This window comes from Oryctolagus cuniculus, chromosome 20 (genome assembly GCF_051225735.1).
Source record: "Oryctolagus cuniculus isolate XC-2025 breed Fujian yellow rabbit chromosome 20, ASM5122573v1, whole genome shotgun sequence".
In the NCBI taxonomy this organism is placed as follows: Eukaryota; Metazoa; Chordata; class Mammalia; order Lagomorpha; family Leporidae; genus Oryctolagus; species Oryctolagus cuniculus.
The window spans coordinates 1014425-1038862 of record NC_142886.1 but is presented as its reverse complement, the minus strand read 5'-3'; the positions used below and the strand labels follow the sequence as shown (position 1 = coordinate 1038862).

Sequence of the window (24438 nt, the reverse complement as noted above, 5' to 3'; positions counted from 1 at the left end):
GTATGAGGGAATAACCAAAATACTACATTGTATACAGTGTATTTTCTTTTAGATTCATTTTATTTACTTGAAAGGCAGATTTACAGAGAGATTGAAAGAGAGGTCTTCCATCCATTGGTTCACTCCTCAGTGGCCACAATGACTTGGGCTGGGCCAGGTAAACCCAGGAGCTAGGAGCTTCTTCTGGTTCTCACACTTGATTTCAGGGGCCCAAACACTTGGACCATCATCCTCTGCTTTCCCAGGTGAATTAGTAGGGAGCTATATTGGAAATGGAGCAGCCAGGTCTTGAACCAGTGCCCATGTGGGGTGCTGGCACTGCCAGGGTCTGTTTAACTTACCATACCAGTCCCATGTGCATTTTTTCAATGGGGGAGGGGTCAATTTTTTTCTAATATGACTCTCAAAGATTATAATGTGTAGTAGATGATGATTTTGGTTATATTTTGAGTTTCATTAAATTTCTATATTTTTGAAGTTAATGAGTACTAGTAGTTATCTTTTTTAAAGATTTTACTTGAAAGTCAGAGTTACAGAGAGGAGAGGCAGAGAGAGAAAAGTCTTCCATCTGCTGGTTCACTCCCCAGTTGGCTACAGTGGTTGGAGCTGTGCTTATCCAAAGCCAGGAGCCAGGAGCTGTTTCAGTGTAGTAGTTATGTTATGTTATCCTTGCTTTGGATCAACAAACTCTCTCCCATCCCTCATTTAAAATAGGCTTATTTTGAGGACTGGCACTGTGGCATGGCAGGTGAGGCTGCCACCTACAGTGCTGCCATCACATATGTGTGCTTGTTTGAGATCCAGCTTCCTGCCATGGCCTGGGAAAGCAGTGAAAGATGGCCCAAGTTCTTGGGTTCTGCACCCACATGGGAGACCTGACAGAAGCTTCTGGCTCCTGGCTTCAGATAAATCCAGCTCTGGCTATTGCAGCCATTTTCAGAGTGAATCAATGCATGGAAGTCTTCTCTCTGTGCCTCTGCCTCTCTGTAACTCTGCCTTTTAAATAAATAAATAAATTTTTACATGCTACACCATGGAGCTGGCCCCAAGACCTAACAGGTTTTCTGGGTGCTTATCCTGGGGTTCACTTTGTGCACTAATCACAGTTATTCTGTATGACTGAATATTTCATGTTCCTTCTTATGGAAAAGTTTTTCTCATGTTCTGAGTGATTGGGCTACATCTGCCCATAGTGGAAACTAAAACTTAATTTGGCATTTGAACACCCAGAATGCTGATTCCTGTAATCTTCTGAATTTAACCAGAAAATGTGTTTTGAAACATTTGGTCTATGGGTAGGCAGGGCAGTTTTCCTGGATCCCTGTGAGAATTGATGAACTGATGGTGTTTTTCTACCCCACATTATATTCTGAAATTTACTTCATTTTATTTTCTTAAAATAACTATATTTGAAATTTGCTACCCCCTTCTGAAATGTTTGTGCTTCTGTCCTCCTTATAACCATGGACATGAGTAGCCCTTTTCCTTCTCTTTATGATGTTACAGGAGCAGTGGGACATTGCAGCTCTCTCCGCTGGCAGCACATCTCCCTCAGTACATCTCTTTGAATTAGACCCTGGGTTAACTTGGCTGCACAAAAGGCATATACCTAAAACCAGTGTACCTACTGAATGAAAGTAATCATAAAGTCAATATGCCTTGTAAACCTCTCATCTTTTGTTTTGAAATATGTTGTGAATGTGTCTTTTATGTCAGTGTCTGTAAGCCAGAGACTTCCCACTTAAGGCAGAAGGCTGCTGAGGGACAGCACAACTGTAGCTTTGCTCTGTTACTTTACTGTGGCTACTCTCTCACCTTTTCTCTTTACTTTATTAAGATTTAAAATTTTTATTTTAAAGCAGAGTTACACAGAAAGAGGCAGAGACAGAAGGAAGGGGATCGTGCATCTGCTGGTTCACTCAGGAGACTGCAATGAATAATGCTGGCCCAGCCTGGAAGTTCAACCCAGTGTCCCATGTTGGTGCAAGGACCCAAGTTCTTGTGCCATCTGTTTCTGCTTCCCCAGTTGAGTTAGCAGGGAGCTGGATCAGAAGTGGAACAGCTATGACTCAAACTGGCACTCATGGGGCTGGCATTGTGGCACAATGGGGAAAGCCACCATCTGCAATGCCAGCTTCCCAGATGACCAGTAGTTCATTTCCCAGTTGCTCCACTTCTAACCTAGCTCCCTGCTGATGGCCTGAGAAAAGCATCAGAGGATGACTCAAGTGTTTGGGCCATTGTAACCCGTGTGTGAGACCCAGATGAAGTGCCTGGCTCCTGGTTTCTGTGTGCTTCAGCCCTGGCCATTGCAGCCATTTCAGATGGGAGATCTCTCTTTTTTAGCATTTATTTATTTATTTGCAAGGCAGAGATAGAGAAAGGGAGGGAATGAGAAAGAGATTTTCCATCTGCTGGTCTACTTCCTAGATGGATGCAATGACTAGAACTGGGCCAGGCCCAAGCCAGGCACCAAGAGCTTCATTCAGGTCTCCCACTTGGGTGTCAAGGACCCAGGTATTGGACCATCTTCTACTTTTCCAGGGCCATTAGAAGAGAGCTGGATCAGAAGTGGAGTAGCCAGGACATGAACTGGTGCCTATACCAGATGCCAGCACTGCAGGCAGCAGCTTTACCTGCTAGTCCACAATGCCATCCCATCTGACTCTCCCTCCTCTCCATAACTCTGACTTTTTTTTAAGATGTATTTTATTTATTTGACAGAGTTACTGATAGAGATAGAGACAGATAGAGAGGTCTTCAGTCTGCTGGTTCACTCCCCAAATGGCCACAGTGACCAGATCTGAGCTGATCTGAAACCAGGAGCTATTAGCTTCTGGATCTCCCACATGGATATAGGGGACCAAGGACTTGGGCCATACTGTGCCACTTTCCCAAGCACATTAGCAGGCAGCTGGATTGGAGTGGAGCAGCCAAGACCCAAACTGGTAACCATATGGGATGTAGGCCAGGGCCTCAACCAGCTGTGCCACAGCACTGGCCCCCAAAACTCTGACTTTCAAATAAATAAATCTTTTTTAAAGGATGGACACACATATTGGATCCCAGCATTTTATTTGGTGGTGGTTTAATCTACTGTGCCACAAAGCCAGACCCACCCTTTATCCTGGTGACTTGTGTGTCAAGATCTGGGTAATATCTGCTGAACAAATGTTGGTATTATGGTAGACTCTTCTGTTTTATTTTGGTTCTCATTTGTTGAGTTTATTTTGACTGTCACTTTTGGGGAGCAAGCTGTGATGTCATCAGTGGCTAAAGCTGCTGTGTGTTAGGCTGGCACTGATTCTACCTTTCCATTTCTTCAAGCAGAAGTGGAAAATGAAATCCTCTCAAAACTAACATGCTACAAAGTAACAACTGGAAATCAAGCTTCCTTTCTTCTCACCTAACAGACCCAGCTGGTCTCTGTGTTTCTCATTTTAGCCCAAACCTACATCAGATTCCTAGAGCAGAAGGAAGCTTATTTTTTAATGCAGAATTCATAGATGTGGTTGTCCATTCACCTCTGAGAATTAAAGCCATCACTCTGCTTTTTGACTGGTTTTCAATTTGTGGTGGTGCCCTCTCTCACAGGAGGACAGATTCCTCACAGAAGAATACACCTAGGAGGAGAAAACTTCAAGGAGTGGGCTTTCCAAAGTGAAATGGAATTCTGGCCTGGACATCCTTGAGATCATGATCAGCAGAGTGGGGAAATTCTTGGCTATGTCCATTCACATCCTTTCCTTTTTGTTCATTGTATTCCTCCCTTACATAGTGCTCTGTGCTCTCCTTCTGTTGTACACATACAAGGCATGTCTGTGATTGAGGCTGTTTGTGGACCACTGCAGTATCTGGACTTGCCTTTGTCTCCATCTCTAACCAGAAACTCAGATGCAGAGTGAGGAGGGGACTGTCACCCTGCCACACAGGGTTTGGGCCCCTTGCTTCTTTACTTTTCTTCAGTGCAGGAGCAGCCTTAAACAGAGTTGTACTGGGTAGTATTATTTCTTTTGGATTTGTGTGCTTGGATAGCAAAAGAAATATATATATTTTCTTATAGAATGGATTGAGAAGGCACTACATAAAGTCAGCAGCAACTTTCTTGGCTCTTGTTACATATTCAGGGCCATTTGTTAATTTTTTTAAATTAAAGATATTTATTTATCTGAAAGAGTTACAAAGAGAGAGAGAGAAATGTAAATCATTTATCCACTGTTTCACACCCCTAATGGCGGCAGCACCTGGGGTTGAATCTGGATTAAAGTCAGGAGCAAGTATCATCTTCCACATTTCCCATGTGGGAGTAGGAGCATAGGCACCAAACTTTGTAGCTTTCCTAGGCACATGAGAGAGCTGGATCAGAAGTAGAGCAGCTGGGACATGAACTCATGCACAACATGGAATACCAGGATCACAGGCAACAGCTTTCCCACTATGCTCTACTGTCTGTTTATTATTATTATTATTATTATTATTATTATTATTATTTGAGAGAGAGAGAGAGGGAGAAAGGCCTTCCATCTTCTTGTTTACTCCCAGATGGCTGCAATGGCTGGAGCTACCCTGAACTGAAGCCAAGAGCCGGGAGCCTCTTCCAGTTATCCCACATGGGTGCAAGGGCCCAAGGACTTGGGCCATCTTCTACTGCTTCCCCAGACCTCAGAAGAGAGCTGGATCAGAAATGGAGCAGCTGAGACTCAAAGCAGTGCCCACATGGGATGCCAGCAGTGCAGGCAGCAGCTTTCCCTGCTGGGACACAGTACCAGCCCCTCTATCATCTGTTTTATGGAAATATGTATTTAAGGGATGTTAGAAGGCCATTCAGGCCCTCCCTACAAAACATTTTGAAATAATGATTGACAGTCTACAAGACTGCTTCCAAAGGGAGAGAGCTGCAAGGAGTGAGGAAGGCCGGAAGAAATCTTGAAAAGTATTCCAAAGGATAAAGTAATAGGACACAGGTCATTTGTGCAGGTTTCTATTATAGGGTTTTCCTTTTTTTTTTTTTTTAGAGATAATTTCTAACATAATTTGTGATATACTTGACTCACTTTTCAGTTTTCTTCTTACAGATAAGATGTGCTTGTAAGATGTAGAGGGGTGGTACTGTGGCTTTGTAGTTTAATCCTCTGCCTGTAGCACTGGCATCCTATATGGGCACTGTTCTAGTCCCAGATGCTCCTCTTCTGATCCAGCTCTCTGCTATCACATGGGAAAGTAGTAGAAGATGGCTCAAGTGCTTAGGCCCCTGTACCCAAGGACGAACAGAGAAGAAACTCCAAGCTCCTGGCTTCAGATCAGTGCAGCTTCATCTGTTATAGCCATTTGGGGAGTGAACCAGCAGACAGAAGACCTTTATCTCTGTCTCTTCCTCTCACTGTCTATAATTTGACCCCTCAAATAAATAAAATCTTAAAAAAATAAGATGTAGAGAGGTACTGGAATTAAATGCAATAGTACACTCTTAAATATGCAGTTATAATTAAATTTTTGTTGAGAAAAGGATGAGCTTGACTTTATGTGTGTCTTGCTTAGAGCAGAATTTTTATGACTGAATTTGAGATAATTAAAAATCAGTTTTATATTTGAAACATTGACCATTTTTACTGCTGCAGCCTCCCCCTCACTCTGTATCCCTATGCAGATAGTCCACATGAGAGTACAACAGAAAGAGAGGCCTGCATATCTGGAGTAATGCAAATATGCCCTTTGCTTAAACCAGGGGATTGATCGACTGGAGTTCTTTGTGGTTCTGTTTGCATTTTTCTGTAGGGTGAATTATAGTGATTTGGGTAAAGTATCTTGTCTTCTAGTAGATGATTCCAATGGCTTTGTTATCCACCTACCTGGCATCACAGGTGATTCCCAAGAGAGGTATTGGGCTCTATGGAAAAAAAAAGTAGCCTCTTCAGAGTTGATGTATTTCTCCTGGAAAATTGGAGAAATATTTTGTAAGAAGCAGTTCATGGAGGAAGTGTACTTCCCTAGAAATGAGACTGAAGTGATTCTCTTTACTTGCCCCTCCCTGAGCTAGTTCCTGAGGCTGATTGATCAGGGCAAGAATGCTAATATTTATAGGCCAATTATGAATGATGCATGTTTGTCTTACACATGAGATGTCTACAGATCTGTTTCTCAAGGCCTTTAGATAAAATAAGAAAACTTTGCAACAAAAGAGAAGGTTGGCATTGCCTATTGCCTTGGTCTAGGATCTGTGCATTTATTACCCACTTAGTACTCTGACTCCTATTGTGCACATCTCCTTATGATTCTTTTTTGGCCATTCCTGTGTCCAGATTCCTTAATGGGTGACAATCTTTGGCCAGACTGCCAGTCTGATAACTCAGCCCAAATTGGAGTTGACTAGATTGTGTACCCTCTTCCAGATTAAGGTGGTCCAAAACTGCCAGTGCCCAATGACTGGGCTGCCTTTATGCTCACTCAAGAGATGAGACTCTGGACACAGGTCCCAAGTGGCTTTGCTTGGTCCTCTTCCCTTGATCTCCCTGGTGACTAGGCTGATTCTCAGATAGGCAGGGAACTTGTTGGCTCACAGAAGTCTCCAGATTTCTGCTTTGCACTCATTTGCAAAATATTTGAGTTTTCTCTTGGATCTCAAAAGTCCTGAGTAGGGAGTTTTATTTTGTATTGAGATGTGTCTTTATAAAGACAGGTGTCACTGAAGACTGTGTGTCCTCAGAATCAACTGAACTCACCCAGGCCTGCATGTAGTCCTGGGATCCTGGCTTCAGGCTGAACATTGCCTGCTGTTGTGACCATTTGAGTGTGTACCAAAAATGGAAGAAATCTCTCTCCCTCTCCATCTTCCCCTGCCTTTCAAATAAAATGAAAAACAGATAAAAATTGGAAAAAGTGTGTTTTGCCTTGTGTCCTAAGGAAAAAGTAATTACTGTTGTTAGAGGTAGAACTCATTTGTACACTTAACAAATACTCACAAATCTCAGGTTAAAGGCTTGGTGGTCACTACTGGCTGGGCTGCCTACTCAGCTCCCATTCTGTAATGCATCCCCTTCTTCATCTGAAGTTCACTTTGGGTGCTCATAAAACACCAAACTGCCTCCTGATTTTGCAGCCCTGTGTTCTTTATACATAGCTTGGCAACAATCTCATTTTCTTTAGCAGCATGCTAATTTTTATGAGTACTTCATAGGCAAAGAATAATGGGGACATTGATTTTTTCTGAGCTTTAGCCCTAAGTGGTTTATTTTATGAAGCTGATTCTGGGTACTGTATAGAACTTTGCTGGATCAGAAGTTGGGGTGCAGAGGTTGACATTAGAGAAATAGAGCTAGCACTGTCACTTCCACCCTGCAACCCATGCCTGCCTTTGGTTTCTGCTTTTATAGAGTGTTGGAATGAGGCAGTAATGATGCAATAAAGGAATGAACTTTCAGTTGTTAAACATTTTTATTTGTATTAATACAAAGAGAAAAGATTGCATAAGATTGTAATTCCAGAATAACATAACCATACTTCTCTATTTCCTACTCCTTTCTTCCTTTCTCTTTTTAAGGATTTAATAAGCTGGCTTTTTTCCCTAACCTAGTCTTTACCCCTTCACCTCTAGTCTTCCTGTCCATTTGTTCCTACTTTACAATCTAGTACTTTAAGCTTTTTCCCCCTTCTTTCATGCATGTTTTTGCCTACTCCTACCCCAATTCCAAAAAAGGAAAAATGAATAAAAATCATGAGATATTGATTCAAAGACAGGAATCCTATCCAGAAATACGGAAAAAAAGTTACCTCCTTTTTCTTTTTATTAACAATTTATTTATTGATTTACCTTTCTGGAAGAGGCAGCTGGAAGTTCTCCGAGGTCTGTCCTTAGAATGTGAGGAGAGCCAGAGATATTGGATAGACTCTTTACAGTCTGTTTTACTGTGAGAGATGTTGTTCCACTTGCCTGTGGCAGAAAAAAATGAGATTTCAATGAATTTTTTCTGCATTTCTAATTTTTATGATGAGTCTCTTCTTTATCAATGGATAGAGACCTGTCAAATTTGCCAAGAGCAAAAAATTTCACAGACACAACTGCTTCCAGAGGAGATGCATGCCTCTCCATTCCCACGTGACCTTCCCCTGAGATCTCCAGGTGGCTTCCCTTAGTCTCCTGGAAGCAAAGAGAAGATTCCAACCACAGAAAAAAGCTCACTATGACTGTGGTGTTGTTTCTTGGAAGTTCCTGTCCAAAAAGTAATCATTTAAGAACACCAGGGGCATTTTATTAATTTCACATGACTCTCTTCTTCCTGGCTTCAGTGGAGAGGAAAAATAACCACAGTTGAAGCATGATTCTAGGCAAAGCACAATTATTTATCTGCATAACAAAAATCCTCATGTTTTTCTGCACATTGTTAGTCTTACATGGGTTAGAAAAAAATGCCATTTAATGTCTTAGAACTCTCTAATGTTAAAAAGTGCAAGAATTAAAAATTGCTATTATTTTATGCTCTTATAAAGCTGCAAAAGCATAAACATTGTGCATTTCTGGGTGATTTGAAAATTATAAATTTGAAATCAATTGCATTGACTGGCTCTGCAGAGTAGGAAGAAAATAACTGGCTTATTAATTATTTATAAAGAGAGACTATGAAAGAAGCTATTCATTGGTACCAATTGTCTAAGCTTTAGTATTTATGAAACTATGATTATTTATTTGTTTATTTATATTTGACTGGTAGAGTTATAGACAGTGAGAGAGAGACAGAGAGAAAGGTCTTCCTTCCATTGGTTCACTCCCCTAATGGCCACTACAGCCAGTGCTCTGCCAATCTGAAGCCCGGAGCCGAGTACTTCTTCCAGGTATCCCATGCAGGTGCAGAGACCCAAGCACTTGGGCCATCCTCCAGTGCCCTCCTGGGCCCAGCAGAGAGCTGGATTGGAAGAGGAGCAAACAAGACTAGTACCCAGCGCCCCAACTGGGACTAGAATCCAGGGTGCTGGTGCCACAGGCAGAGGATTAGCCAAGTGAGCCATGGCATCAGCCTATGATTTATTTTATTTTGTGAGCTATGTCCACTTGAAGTTGTGAAAGAAAACATACAATGGTGGTTGTAATTCACTTTAACAGACTTTTTGAAAGATTTTATTTATTTCTTTGAGAGGCAGAGTTACAGACAGTGAGAGGTAGAGACAGAGAGAAAGGTCTTCCATCCACTGGTTCACTCCCCAAATGGCCACAACAGCTGGAGCTGCTTGATCCAAAGCCAGGAGCCAGTGCCTCTTCCTAGTTGCCCATGGGTACAGGGGCCCAAGCACTTGGGCCATATTTTACTGCTTTCCCAGGCCATAGCAGAGAGCTGTAGTGAAAGAGGAGTAGTTGGGACTAGAACCAGTGCCCATAGGCGATGCCAGTGCCACAGGTGGAAGATTAACCTACTGCGCCATGGTGCCAGCCCCACAATTCTCTTGAAAACAGAAACATTTATTCCTGAGGCTTTTGATGAGTTAGGCCAATGAAGTCCTGACAGGGAACATATGTCTCTAGAATTAGAGGAGTGCTCATCATTCTCATACTGTGTTCTGTTGCTGTTCAGCCTGTGACAGTGAGACATGTAAATAAAAAAACAGATATTCAGCATGTGGTTACCCCACAAGGAGTCTTATCTTGTCTGCATCTGAATAATTTTGATAGCCAGGTGTTTTAAAGTTGCTAAATATTCTCCTAATTTGCATTTATTTAAATACTATTAACTCAGTACTACAATTTTTGTTATAATAATGTGATTGCCGATAAGGAATTTACAAATTCATACCTTGACTAGAAGTTTTACTTTGTAACAATCACAGACTAGCAGAAGTCATAAACCATTAACCCTCATTTTTTCTAAAATAAGAGGTTGTAATTAATATGAATATATAATGAATATATTTTTTAAGATTTTATTTATTTATTTGAGAGGTAGAATTACAGAGAGAGAGGGAGAGACAGAAAGGTCTTCCTTCCATTGGTTCACTCCCCAGATGACTGCAATGGCCAGAGCTGCACGGATCTAAAGTCAGGAGCCAGCTGCTTTCTCCTGGTCTCCCATGCCAGTGCAGGGGCCCAAGCACCTGGGCCATCTTCCACTGCTTTTCCAGGCCATAGCAGAGAACTGGACTGGAAGAGGGGCAACGGGGACTAGAACTGGCACTCATAAAGGATGTCAGCACCACAGGCAGAGGATTAATCTCTGCATCACATCACCAGCCCCAAGTACATGAAGAATTTAGAACAGAAAATCTACCAACCCCATGGAGTTTATCTCCCTTTCAAAACTTTTAATAACCTTTGGGATGGAGAATGCTAATTTAAGGTACTATAATTAAATTCACACAAACAAAAGATGTTTTAGGATGTTTTACTTCATTATTTAAGTTAGATACTGTAGGAAATTCTAGATTATTTTGTGGGTAAATTGTAATTTATTTTCACAAGTGTATTTGAGTAGAAACACAAGCTTTTATAATCAATTATTTATGTTTAAAACATATGCTTATGTATGTTTTGTATTAAAATAACAGCATTTTATGAAGTTTAGAAACATCTTGTTCAATACAAACCTTAAACTTAAAAAACTTAAAAAAAACTTAAAAAAGTTTTTTTTACAAAGAATCTTTGTATTTATTTTTTTAACACAACAAATTCGGTGACACATAAGTCCATAATTTCCAACAAAATTCATAAACTTAACAACTGAGAACCTTAAGGCTTGTAAGTCTTCTGAATCATTCATAGTTATGCACTCGATGGAACGTACTCCTCAGCAGCTGAGAAGAATCTTTACTTAAAAGCACCAACTCTTCAGGCATCTCTACAGGTGTCTATTTTTCATTCTCTAAGACATGCAGTCAGACTGCTGATGCAGCAAATACCAATTCGCCTTAAGCTTCAATGTATAAGAAAAAGCATTTGGGAAACCAACATTATTAATATTAAGTCTGAAAGCATTTCTACCTCTTTACTGAATGACTTTCCCTTCTGTCAATGTTAAACTCTAATGAATAAAAATTGTGTTTTGAACATAAGTTTTTCAGGTTAATCTAGCACTTTAGGACATTTGTATTTGTTTTATAAGCCTTAAGGAAAACAAAAAGATAATCTCTAATCTAGACAATTCTGGAATCTTTTATTAGATTTAGAATTTTACAGCAAAGTAATATGATCTATTTGTCCAAATAGTATGGCTTTTAAAAAATTCTCTTCATGTATGTAAATTAATAAAGCTTATTTCCAATATATATTTTCTGTGTTTTCATTTGCTGAAGCAGGGTTCAAAGGTGTTTTTAGAATCTTACCAACATCAGCCCTATGTACCCATAAATTATCAAAGCCATTAAATGGACAATAAAAACTGGTTGAGGCTACTGATGAATGCTTCAAAAGGAATCTGATACACACAGATTTTATCATCATATTCAACTCAACTGAAGTCTTTCTTGAAACTGTACTCTTGATAGGCTGAAGATAGGGTAATGGAGTTAGTTCTTTATGCCAAAGATACATGGATCTGTTGTATAAAGGCTTCATTCTCTGTCAGTCATCAGTAACTTGAGGTCTTTCTGTAGATTCTGAATGGCAGTGCTTACATCTTCATATTGCAAAGCACTGGCAGCATATTTGCAGTATTTCTGAGCTCTCACAAACTCCTCAGGGGTGAGGTGGATATGGCCTTGGGAAACCATACTGAAAAGTGCAGGATCAATGGCTGGAATAGTCTATAGAGTAGGTTGGATGGTATTCCTTGTTACACCCATGCTATGAGGCACTTTCGCTGGTGTGTTGGCTGGGGCATGTGCACCCAGAGGAATCTGTATTCAACTATAGCTGTCTGATGGCATGCTGCCTGGGTCAACTGCTGAAGATGATGATGGCTGAGGTGTGTTGAATGGGCAGAGATGCTACTACAGCATCTTCATTTTCTTCACCATCAGTATCTTCCTCAATTGCAATAGGGCCTGCTTGAGGAGTCTCCTCATTCTTTAGGCAATTATGGATATATGTTACCTTCCACCTTGCATACTTTGTGTGTTTCACATTTTCATCAGTGTTATGTCGAACACGGTTATGACATCTATTAAAAAATTTACAGCGTAGAAGAACTTGACCATGTTTTTTTGTGAAATAGCCCAGCACAATGTTCACTGTCTGCATATATAAACATTATCCAAGAATAATTCCCCAAATGGGCAGAACCAACTGCTCCTTAGGTAATAGCTTCATTATCACCCAACTGTTTCTTTTTGTTGTTGTTGTGAAGAACCTGAGCCTGGATCAAGGCACAGCTATTTTAGACTAGGCCTCCATCTTGTAACTCAGGCCTGACCAGGCCCTGAACCCTAAGGCAAAAGCTCCTGAAAGAAGAAAAATAAACTCCCCTTGTGATAAACTCCCCTAGCAACAGCCAATCAGCAGATAGCAGGGAAATACCTGCTATCCAGGTGTCTTTTTAGACCATTAAGGTGATTGATAACATCCCAAAACCCTGCAGTTTGGAACATACACCCTTGCAGCTTGGACCCTACACTTTAGCCAATCATTTTAAAAAGCATCAACCCCAAAGCCATCTAACCACCTTTACTAGGTCTATTCCCACCACTGGATTTACTAATCAATTTTATGAGATGTTCTTTAAATTCTCACAGAATGAGATGATTTGCTGAATGGTGCTATAATGTATAGCATGTCTCTGAAAACCCTATATAAACCCCACAAAGGAAATGACCTCTGTCATGATTGGAGGAGTTGACCCTAGATTGAGCTAGAACAATAAACCTCTTTGCTTTTGCATCATTGAAGTCTCTCATTGGGATAACTGAGTCCCATCCAAGTCTGGTCTAACAGTTGTTGTTGTTATGATTTATTTATTTTTTATAATGGCAGAATTACAGAAAGAGAGACAGAAAGAGGATCGGCCTCTGTGAACTGCTAGTTCACTCCCCAAATGGCTGCAATGGCCAGAGCTGTGCTGATCTGAAGCCAGGAGCCAGGAGATTCTTCCAGGTCTTCCACATGTGTGCAGGGGCCTAAGGACTTGGGCAATCTTTCTGCTTCTTTCCCAGGACAGAGCAGAGAGCTGAGTCAGAAATGGAAAAGCTGGGACTTGAACTGGAGCACATATGGGATGCCAGCACTGTAGGCCAGGGCTTTAACCTGCTGCACCACAGTGCCAACCCCCCAACTATTTATTAAAAGCTCCTAACTGACCTGTTAATTTTGATAAAAATTTATGACACTCAGGAGTTTTATTATCAATCTTCATTCTAGTTTGCATGGCATATAAATGACCCCCTTGGTGAAATACATAATGATCAAACAATGGCTGACAACAAACATCCCTCAGATCAATTCTTGAGCAACTATTCAGTAATAGGCCACCACAGGGTCCTACTTGTCATGCTTCTGAACCATCAGGTGATGCTGTATGGTCTTTTATTTTTTAAATTTTTTAATTTTATTTTCTTATTTTGACAGGTAGAGTTAGACAGTGAGAGAGAGACAGAGAGAAAGATCTTCCTTCAGAATGCTGTTGGTATTTTGATTGAGAGCACATTGAATCTGTAAATTGCTTTTGAGGGGCTGGCACTGTGGGATAGTAGTTTGAGCCTCTGTCTGTGGCATTGGCATCTCATATGGATGCCAGTTTGGGTCCCAGCTGGTCCTCTGATCCAGCTCTCTGCTCATGGCCTAGAAAGGCAGTGGAAGATGGCCCAAGTGCTTGGGCTCCTGTATCCACATAGGAGATGAGGAGGGAGCTCCTAGCTCCTGGGTTCAGATCAGCCCAGCACCAGCCATTACAGCTATTTGGAGAATTAACCAATAGTTAGAAGGCATCACTTTTTGTCCCTCTGTCTCTCTGTCTATAACTTCCTCTCAAATAAATAAATGATTGTAAAAGTAAAGTTAAAAATAATTTCTTTTGGTAGAATGGAAATTTTGATGATATTTGTTCTTGCAATTTATGAACATTGAAGATTTTTCCTTTTTCTGTGTTTTTTTTTTCTTTAATGTTTTGCAATTTTTCTTATAGAGATCTTTCACACCCTTGACTAAATTTATTCCAAGGTAATAAAAAATTTCATGGTTATCGAGAATGACACTGATCTGATAAGTTATTTTTCAGCCATGGCATTTTTGTGTATATAATGGTTATTGATTTTTGTGTGTTGATTTCATATTTTACAACTTTACCAAACTTTCTTGTGAGTTTCAATAATATCTTGGTGGAGTCTTTTGGTTTCCCAATATTTAGGATCATGTCATCTGCAAACAGATTATTGGACTTTCTCCTTTCTAATTTGTTTTCCTTTGATTTCTTTTTCTTGCATTATTGCCATGGCTAAAACTGTCAGTAGTGTATTGAACAACAGTAGTGTGGGAGAGCAATTTTGGTTTCAGATCTTAGTGGAAATGCTTCCACGATTTCCCATTCAATATGATGTTGGTTGAAGATGTCATATATTGCCTTGATTGTGATAAGGAATGTTCCTTCTATTCCAACTTGCTTAAGGTTTTTATAATGAAAGGTTGTTTTTTTATCAAATACTTTCTCTTCATCTATTGATCATCATGTGGTTTTTATTCTTTAGTTTGCTAGTGTCACATATCACATTTATTGACTTGCATATGTTGAACTATCCCTGCATACCATGGGTACATTACACTTGGTCCAAGTAAATTATCTTTATGATCTGTTGTTGGATTTTATTAGCTAGTATTTTGTTGAGAATTTTGGAATCTGTAGTTATCAAGAGATATTGTTTTTTAATTCTCTTTATCTATTGTATCATTTTCTGGTTTAGAAAATAAGGTGACACTGGCCAAATAGAAGGAGTTTGGGAATACTCTTCTCTTTCAATTGCTTTGAATAGCTTAAGAATAATTGGAATTAGTTCTATTTTTAAAAGTCTGGTAGAATTTAGCAGTGAAGTTTTCTGGTCTTGGGCTTTTCTTTGGAGGGTTTTTGTTACTGATTCAATATCTGTCTTGGTTTTTGGTTTGTTCAGGTTTTCTATATGTCTTCATGGCTCAATTTTTTTACCTAGCATGTGTCTTGATTTCTTCTAGGTTTTCTAATTTGTTGGTCATTGCATGTGATGCCCACATTCTATATTGCAGTGCTAATGCAAGTTTTCAGTGTTTCACTTCCAAACTAGTTTCCTGCTCAATATCTCTGGGAAGCATGGGGTAGTGGCTCAAATTCTTCAGTTCCTTTCACCTAAGTGCAAGAGCTACTACTTATTAGGGGACCTGAGAGCCTGGTCCAGCCACAGCTGTTGCAGACATTTAGAGAGTGAACCAACATATGCAAGACCTCTCTTCCTCTCTCTCTTCACCCACTTTCTCTGCCCTTTCTAAAATCATTTTAAAAGTTATTTACTTCTTTATTTGAAAGTCATAGTTACAGAGAGAGAGAGAGAGATCTTCATCATCTGATTCACACCCCTGGTGTCTCCAATGGCCAGTGTAGGGCCAGGTTGAAACCAGGAGCTTCTTTTGAGTCACCCATGGAGGTGGCAGGAGCCCAAGTACTTGGGCCATCTTCCACTCTATCAGGCCATTAGCATGAAGCTAAATCAGAAGTGGAACAAGTGTGACTTGAACCAGTACCTATATAGAATGCCAGTATAATGGATGGCAGCTTTGCATACTGCAGCACACTGTCCCCCTCTCTGCCTTTCAAATAAACAAATCTTTAAAAAAGAAATGAAAATGTCCTTAATATAGTAAAAGTAATCAAGACTGAGCACTGAAGAATCTATTGAAATGATTACATTTAAAAGATCTATTTATGTATTTGAAAGGCAGTGTTAGAGTGAGAAAGGGAGAGACTGATCTTCCTTCTGGTTTGTTCTCCAAAATGGCTGCAATGACTGGGGCTAGACCAGGCTGATCTCATGAGATAGGAGCTTCTTCCAGATATCACATGGGTTCAGGGGCCCAAGCATTTGGGCAAGCCTTTGCTGCTTTCCCAGACACTTTAGCAGGGAGCTGGATAAGTTTGGAGCATCAATATCTGTGACATCCTCCTTGGAGTATAAGGACATAGTAGACATTGGAAGCCATCCCCTTTGCCAAATGGAGTATGCCAAGTTTGGGTCCATCATTTATTAAGGAGGCCTTAGTGCCATCCTCACATTTTACTGTTATATATCCATGGCCAAAGTCCTACTAGACAAGAAGGTTTGGAGAATCACAGGCTCAAGGTGTGTAGGTGACTGTTTTTCCAATATAGCACAGTTAATAGCCATCTAATTTAATTTTACTGGCACATAGCAAGGTTCCAAGAGAGGTTATTTCTTGTATCACAGCCCTTGAGAAGTAATGATCCAAAGAATTTAGAAGGCATATGAGCTCCACAGTGAAGAAGTCACTGAGAGCACTAATGATAGTGCCTACAGAATTTAATTTGACTGATTTTAGCACTTTTCATTGGAAAGCTGGGCTGATTTGTAGCATCCATGACAGTTTCTTAAATGAGGCATGCACTGCACCAAAACCCAGGAAGGACTAAAAGGTATTAACATTGTATGTTCTTCACAAGTGTGTCAAACAGTCTCATTCAGGGAGGAAGTAATCAATGTGATATATTCTGTGCTCCTGATAAAAGGTGGGTAGTTAAACTCTTTGCAAAAATTGTGTTTGATGGCAAAGTCAATGTGATGCTCATGTATACCCTAGAAGAAGTGTCTTTTCAAAGTGAAGGCAAACTAGACTAAGAGGCTGTTGGAAAAGCTTTGAAAAAACACATTTGCCAATTTTGTAATAGTTAAGACAGGTCATTTATCTACTAAGAGGCATCAGATATGTTAATATTAGATATAAAGTATGGTGGACAGAATCTATGGCATATAGCATTAAGATTTTAGTAATCTACCATGAGATGCCATTTACTTTTTCCCAGATCCAACAGGAACAATTGGGCTGCCAAGTGGGAAAGAGCTGTAATAATCACCTTTTTGTTAATTAAGTCTAATGTAATAAATTTTAATGCATGAAGACATTGAGTTTCATTTTATTATGTCATCTTAATGATTTTAGTTTGAGACCTGTGGAGTATTATTTTCCCTAGTTAAATTGTAGCTTAAAATTTTTATTTTAATAATTGCTGTGTTAGGCCATCTCTCCCACCTGTGGGATTTTTTGAGTACATCTGACTATTGGAAATTTAGGTAATACTATAGTTAAAATGAGATTTACCAAATAAATTATTTTTTTCTTCTGATACATATCTTGGAACTTTTCTAAAATGGTATTGAGTAACTTGTTTAAATTTAATGGGATCCCCTGGGTAAGACTGTTGTTTGAGCCACATTACTGATTATATCTATGAAACTCTGTGAATAAGTGCATCTAGAACCTGGAAAAGTTGATGTCTTATGCTGAAGAGACATAAGAATCAATGTCTCTTTATCTTTTTCAGTTATATAATTTACAAATAAATTTTAGATGTCTAAAAGGATGAAATTATGTACTTTTCAGAAATTTATACCTATATACAACTATAATTTATACATTTTACATTTTCCTTCTTTAGGTTTTTAAGAAGATTTATTAGGGCTGGCACTGTGGTGTGGGTAGAGGTCCACACATTTGGGCCATCTTTTGCTGCTATTTTCCCAGGTTTAATAACGGAGCTGGATCAGGAGTGAAGAGATTGGGACACAAACTGGCACAAATATGGGTTACCATTCTCATCTAGTAAAACTTGGTCAGATAACACTGGTTGTTTCTATTAGTGACATTTCTATTAGTGATAAGTAGCTCAAGCTTGACCTCAATTTTAGTCCTTATAGAATCCTGAATTAGTTTCACTCTGTGATCCTCACTCTTTTTATTTCTTAGGGGCAATATTTTTCATTATTGATTCAGTAAAATCAAGTGTTAGAGCTCCTGTTTCTAAGTGCTTGAAATTATAAATACTGGTCATTACTCAGAAGGTGTATGTAGGGGTTGTTGCCGTGGCTTATTTGTTTAATCCTCCACCTGTGGTGGTGGCATCCCATATGGACACTGGGTTCTTGTCCTGGTTGCCCCTCTTCCAGTCCAGTTCTCTGCTGTGGCCCAAGAGGGCAGTGGAGGATGGCCCAAGTGCTTGGGCCCCTGCACCCACATGAGAGACGAGAAAGAAGCACCTGGCTCCTGGCTTCAGATCAGCACATTGCTGGCCATAGCAGCCATTTGGGGAGTGAGCCAACAGAAGAAAAACCTTTCTCTCTGTCTCTCTCACTGTCTATAACTCTATTTGTCAAAAAAAAAAAAAAAGATGTATTTAAAACCAGTGAGAGAAAATGAATTGTAAAAGATCAATCAACAACAATTGAGTGTTGTGTGCTGCCTGCCCACTTTCTTCTCAGGAATCCCCACAGAATTTACAACCGTAATTCTAAAATCAGCAACTCCTGCTGTCAGAAGTGTGTGGCTACCACTATAGGGAGCAATAATTTTTAGAAAGAACAAGGGAATCCACTATTTCATGATACTATTCTTGTTTGATGCATAAAACTTCATTTTCTGTTTACATCGTATGAAGCTGGGAACTAAGTAATAATTTCCTTCTGGGTCTGAGATGAAGTTATTTAAGATAAAAGTTCAAAACTGACGTCCCTCAATTTGTAGAATGAAGTCACTGAAAGGCAATTACCAGATCAGTGCTGATATAGGCATTTGAATAGCACAATTCATACACTATACATAGAAAAAATGACTAATAGCTGTGGGCCAACAGTCAATGGCCCATGAGACCATCACTCAAATCCTCAAGAGTTTGACTATAATTTCACACCAATTCTCATGTAGACAAGAAGAGGAGTAAAAGCAGGAGATCCATGATACCCTAATATTTGTCTCTTTGCCTAATATTTGGCAGAAACTGCAACTTAAATGCAGTTTTTTTTATATAGCTTTGTTAAAAATATGCAGATAACTGGATTGATGGACAGATGAATTTCAGGAAGTTTTGGGTAAAGAATTATTAGATAGTGCAGTTTTAAATATTCACAAAGATTTTACAAGGCATTCACCCTGTTTTCCAGCCATATTAATCCACCAAATTATTACTCTTTTACTGTGAAATGTGATCCACAAATTATTTTAGTAGGTAAGATCAAGCATCATTTTAAAGGATTAAAAATGATTTATTCGGAGGCCGGCGCCATGGCTCACTAGGCTAATCCTCCACCTTGCGGTGCCGGCACACGGGGTTCTAGTCCCGGTCGGGGCGCCGGATTCTGTCCCGGTTGCCCCTCTTCCAGGCCAGCACTCTGCTGTGGCCAGGGAGTGCAGTGGAGGATGGCCCAAGTCCTTGGGCCCTGCACCCCATGGGAGACCAGGAGAAGCACCTGGCTCCTGCTATCGGATCAGCACGGTGCGCCGGCCACAGTGCACTGGCCGCGGCAGCCATTGGAGGGTGAACCAACGGCAAAGGAAGACCTTTCTTTCTGTCTCTCTCTCTCTCTGTCCACTCTGCCTGTCAAAAAAAAAAAAAAGTAAAAAGAAAAAAAAATGATTTATTCGGGGATATTATTTTCTTCTTTAGATACTAAAGTTAAAAAGAGTCCTTGGAGGTTTTTTCTAAGTATCTGTAGAAGTATTTGATGTTTTAGAACCACAATTTAATTATGAGAATTGAAAAAATAATAGTATATTTAATGACAATTTCCAAAAATTCTATCCACATTTTAATTTCTCCACTTAGAGTATGTTTCTTTTCTTCTTCTTCTTTTTTCTTTCTTTCTTCTTTCTTCTTTCTTCTTTCTTCTCCTTACAGGCAGAGTTAGTGAGAGAGTGAGAGAGAGACAGAGAGAAAGGTCTGCCTTTTTCCGTTGGTTCACACCCCAAGTGGCCGTCATGGCCAGTGTGCTGTGCTGATCCAAAGCCAGGAGCCATGTGCTTCCTCCTGGCCTCCAATGTGGGTGCAGGGCCCAAGGACCTGGGCCATCCTCCACTGCACTCCCGGGCCACAGCAGAGAGCTGGACTGGAAGAAGAGCAACTGGGACAGAATCCAGCACCCCAACCAGGACTAGAACCCGGGGTGCCGGTGCCACAGGTGGAGGATTATCCAAGTGAGCCATGGTGCCGGCCAACTTATATTATGTTTCTTTCAAATGTATTTACCAAGGCAGGAATTAATGAGGAATTGGAATATTATGTGAGCACTTCATGTGGTTAGACAAGTTTTTATGTATCCCTGCTGTATCCTAAGAGGTTGATTTTCCAGCAAATTTATTCCTAATGGAGCTGTGCACTGTTTTACAGGGAAAGTAGTTTCATCAGCCCGTGATGTCAACAGGGAAAGATCATGGAAAGTCTCCTTTGTTTTCCTTCTCAGCATATGCAATTGCAACCACTGCCACCATCTTTAGAGAATTTCTGGTCCTGAAGCTGTCCTCATATTGCTCAAGGACTGTGTGATTGGTTTCTATGTCTGTGAATGTTAGTGTGGGGGTAAAGGGAACTTTGGAGAGCAGGGCAGGTTCCTGTCTCTTGATGGCATAGGTGCAGTTGTAGATTGGAGGCATTATAATCTCTCTTTCAGGTACACCCTATAGACCTTGGCTGGTTCAGGAAGGGATACCAGTGGTAGATCCTCAGTTCCAAAGCCATAGAAGAAATGAATAATGTTGGATTTTCAAGGATTTTTTTTTTTTTGTCAGAAGATGAGGGGCTAGTGCTGTGGCTCAGTGGGTTAACGCCCTGGGCTGAAGTGCCAGCATCCCATATGGGCACTGGTTTTAATCCTGGAAGCTCCTCTTCTGATCCAGCTCTCTGCTGTGGCCTGGGAAAGCAGTAGAAGGCAGCCCAAGTCCTTGGGCCCCTGAACCTGTGTGGGAGACCCAGAAAAAACTCCTGGCTCCTGGCTTCAGATTGGCACAGCTCTGTTGTGGCCATCTGGGGAGTGAACCAGTGGATGGAAGACCTCTCTCTCTGTCTCTACCTCTCTCTGTAACTCTGACTGTCAAATAAATAAAAATAAATCTTAAAAAAAAAAAAAAGTAGATGATGTGTCTGACAGAAGACCAGTGGGTCTCTAGGTATACAGAAAGGGGTTCTAAAATTTCTGTAGACAACTCATCTCATACAAGATGGCCATGGGATGGAGATGGATATTCAGACCATTTGAGCTGAATTGTATATGAGCTGAATGTAGGTTGCACCTCTGTCACTGTTTACTCATCTTTAAGATGAGTATAGCAACAATACTAGTGAAATGTCCTTACTGTGAGATGTGTGCAGACTGACTTACACTGTGTTGCAGTTGCATTTATGGGGTTTCTGGTGTATCTTCTGTAAATGAAGTTTCTCATTTCCTGCACTGTATAGCCTGCCCAATACTCCTCATTTGAGGATACAGAATTTATACAATACCTAGTTTCTGGGAACATGGAAGTTTGGGTACTGGGGGACAGTCCCATTTCCTTTGCAAGTGAGAAGTTGTTATGGTATTTGAAGAAGAGAGCTCAACAAATAGGAATCTTTTCTAACAGAATACAACTTAATGCTCTCTGAGATAACACCTTAAGGCTAAGAGCAGAGAAAAGAGTCATTAAAAAGTAAAGATCCTAGTTGCATGGTCCAAGCAGTATGGATCATACTGACCAGAGTGAATAAGATATACTTGATATTACCTTACCTCATCCATTAGTTTTCAAGACTTGGTGGTAATAGAAGTTCTGGACCAGCATTCAAAAGAGAGTTGTGAATGGATTAGAAAGATAGTGGTCTTAAGGGCGCAGCCAGGGGTGGAGGAATAACCTCTCATATCTGAAAGTCACTATCTGCATTGCTTCCTTAAGTAAAGCTTTCAAAAGTTTGCACCCATACAGAAACACAAAGTGTAAAATACTGTTTCAGTACTAGTTATAGCATTAATTCACATTGAACAACACATTAAGAACAGAAATCCTACATGGGGAGTAAGTGCACAGTGACTCCTGTTGTTGATTTAACAATTGACACCCTTGTTTACGGCCTCAGTAATCACCCTAGGCTCTTGTCATGTGTTGCCAAGGCTATGGAAGCCTTTTGAGTTCAACAACTCCAATCTTATTTAGACAAGGTCATAGTCAAAGTGGAAGTTCTCTCTTCCCTTCAGAGAAAGGTACCTCCTTCCTTGATGGCCCATTCTTTCCATTGAGTTCTCACTCACAGGGATCTTTCATTTTCATTTAGGTGTGTGTGTGTGTGTGTGTGTGTGTGTTTGTGTGTTTTGCCAGAGTGTCTTGGCTTTCCATCCCTAAAATACTCTCATGGGCTGCCACAATGCTGTTTAGGACATCTGCCATTCTATGAGTCTGCTGTGCATCTTGCTTCCCATGTTGGATCATTCTCTCCTTTTTAGTTCTATCAGTTAGTAATAGCAGACACTAGTTTTGCTTATATGATCCCTTTGACTCTTAATCCTATCATTATGATCAATTCTGAACTGAAGCTGATCACTTGGACTAGTGAGATGTCATTGGTATATGCCACCTTGATGAGATTGAATTGGAATCCCCTGGCATGTTTCTAACTCTACCATTTGATGCAAGTCAGATTGAGCATGTCCCAAATGGTACCTCTCCTCCCTCTCTTATTCCCACTCTTATATTTAACAGAGATCACTTTTCAGTTAAATTTAAACACCTAAGAATAATGGTGTGTTAATTATAGGGGTCAACCAATAGGATTAAGTAGAAAAAAAATACTAAAAGGGATAAACTATTAAGTTGTTCATCAACAGTCAGTACAAGGAGTGAGCAAGTCACTGTTTCTCATAGTGTCCATTTCACTTCAACAGGCTTCAATTTAGATGCTCGGTTAGTTGTCACTGATCAGGGAGAACATATGATATTTGTCCCTTTGGGACTGGCTTATTTCACTCAGCATGATGTTTTCCAGATTCCTCTATTTTGTTGCAAATGACCAGATTTCATTGTTTTTTTTTTTTTTTTTTTTACTGCTGTGTAGTATCCTATAGAGTACATGTCCCATAATTCCTTTATCCAGTCTACTGTGGATGGGCAATCAATTTAGGTTGATTCCATGTCATAGCTATTGTGAATTGAGCTGCAATAAACATTAAGGTGCAGACCACTTTTTTGTTTGCCAATTTAATTTCCTTTCAGTAAATTCCAAGGAGTGGGATGGCTGGGTTCAATGGTAGGTTTTATTCAGGTTTCTGAGGTATCTCCAGACTGACTTCCATAGTGGCTTTACCAGATCGCATTCCCACCAACAGTGGGTTAGTGTCCCTTTTTCCCCACATCCTCTCCAGTATCTGTTGTTGGTAGATTTCTGTATGTGGGCCATTCTAACCGGGGTGAGGTGAAACCTCATTGTGGTTTTGATTTGCATTTCCCTGATGGCTAGTGATCCTGAACATTTTTTCATGTGTCTTGGCCATTTGGATTTCCTCTTCTGTCTATTTTGATCCTTGGCCCATCTCTTGAGTGGGTTGTTTGTTTTGATGTTGTGGAGTTTCTTGATCTCTTTGTAGATTCTGGTTATTAGCCCTTTATCTGTTGCATAGCTTGCAAATATTTTTCCCATTCTGTCAGTTGCCTCTTCACTTTGCTGTTTCTTTTGCAGTACAGAAACATCTCAATTTGTTGCAATCCTAATTGTTAATTTTGGCTTTGATTGCCTGTGCCTCTGGGGTCTTTTCCAAGAAGTCCTTGTCTGTGCTTATATCTTGCAGGGTTTCTCCAATGTTCTCTAATAATTTGATGGTGTCAGGTCATAGATTTAAGTCTTTAATCCATGTTGAGTGGATTTTTGTGTAAGGTGTAAAGTAGGGGCCTTGGTTCATGCTTCTACATGTGGAAGTCCAGTTTTCCTAGCACCATTTATTGAATAGACTCTCCTTACTCCAGGAATTGGTTTTAGATCCTTGCTCAAATATAATTTGGCTGTAGATGTTTGGATTGATTTCTGGTATTCTATTCTGTTCCATTGGTATATCCATTTGTTTCTGTACCAGTACCATGCTGTTTTGATTATAACTGCCCTGTAGTATGTCCTGAAATCTGGTATTGTGATGCCTCCAGCTTTGTTTTTGTTGTACAAGATTGCTTTAGCTATTTGAGGTCTCCTGTGTCTCCATATGAATTTCAGCATCATTTTTTCCAGATTGAGAAGAATGTCTTTGGTATCTTGATTGGTATTGTATTGAATCTATAAATTGCTTTTGGGAGAATGGACATTTTGATGATGTTGATTCTTCCAATCCATGAGCATGGAAGATTTTTCCATTTTTCAGTATCCTCTTCTATTTCTTTAAGATTTTGTAATTTTCATCGTAGATCTGATTGTTTTTGTAGCTATTGTGAATGGGATTGATCTTAGAAGTTCTTTCTCAGCCATGGCATTGCCTGTGTATACAAAGGCTGTTGATTTTTCTGCACTGATTTTATATCCTGCTACTTTGCCAAACTCCTCTATGTGTTCCAATAGT

At 40.1% G+C, this 24438-nt stretch overlaps 1 protein-coding gene and 2 pseudogenes across 1 annotated transcript in view; 2 read left to right on the top strand and 1 right to left on the bottom strand.

Annotated features, from left to right (window-relative positions):
- The window catches only part of LOC138848192 (uncharacterized), a 47422-nt gene that overhangs the window by 3741 nt on the left and 19243 nt on the right, over positions 1-24438 (top strand). The window lies entirely within an intron of this gene.
- Positions 7943-8107, top strand: LOC149120006 (apelin receptor early endogenous ligand pseudogene; annotated as a pseudogene).
- Positions 11530-13401, bottom strand: LOC138848189 (vacuolar protein sorting-associated protein VTA1 homolog; annotated as a pseudogene).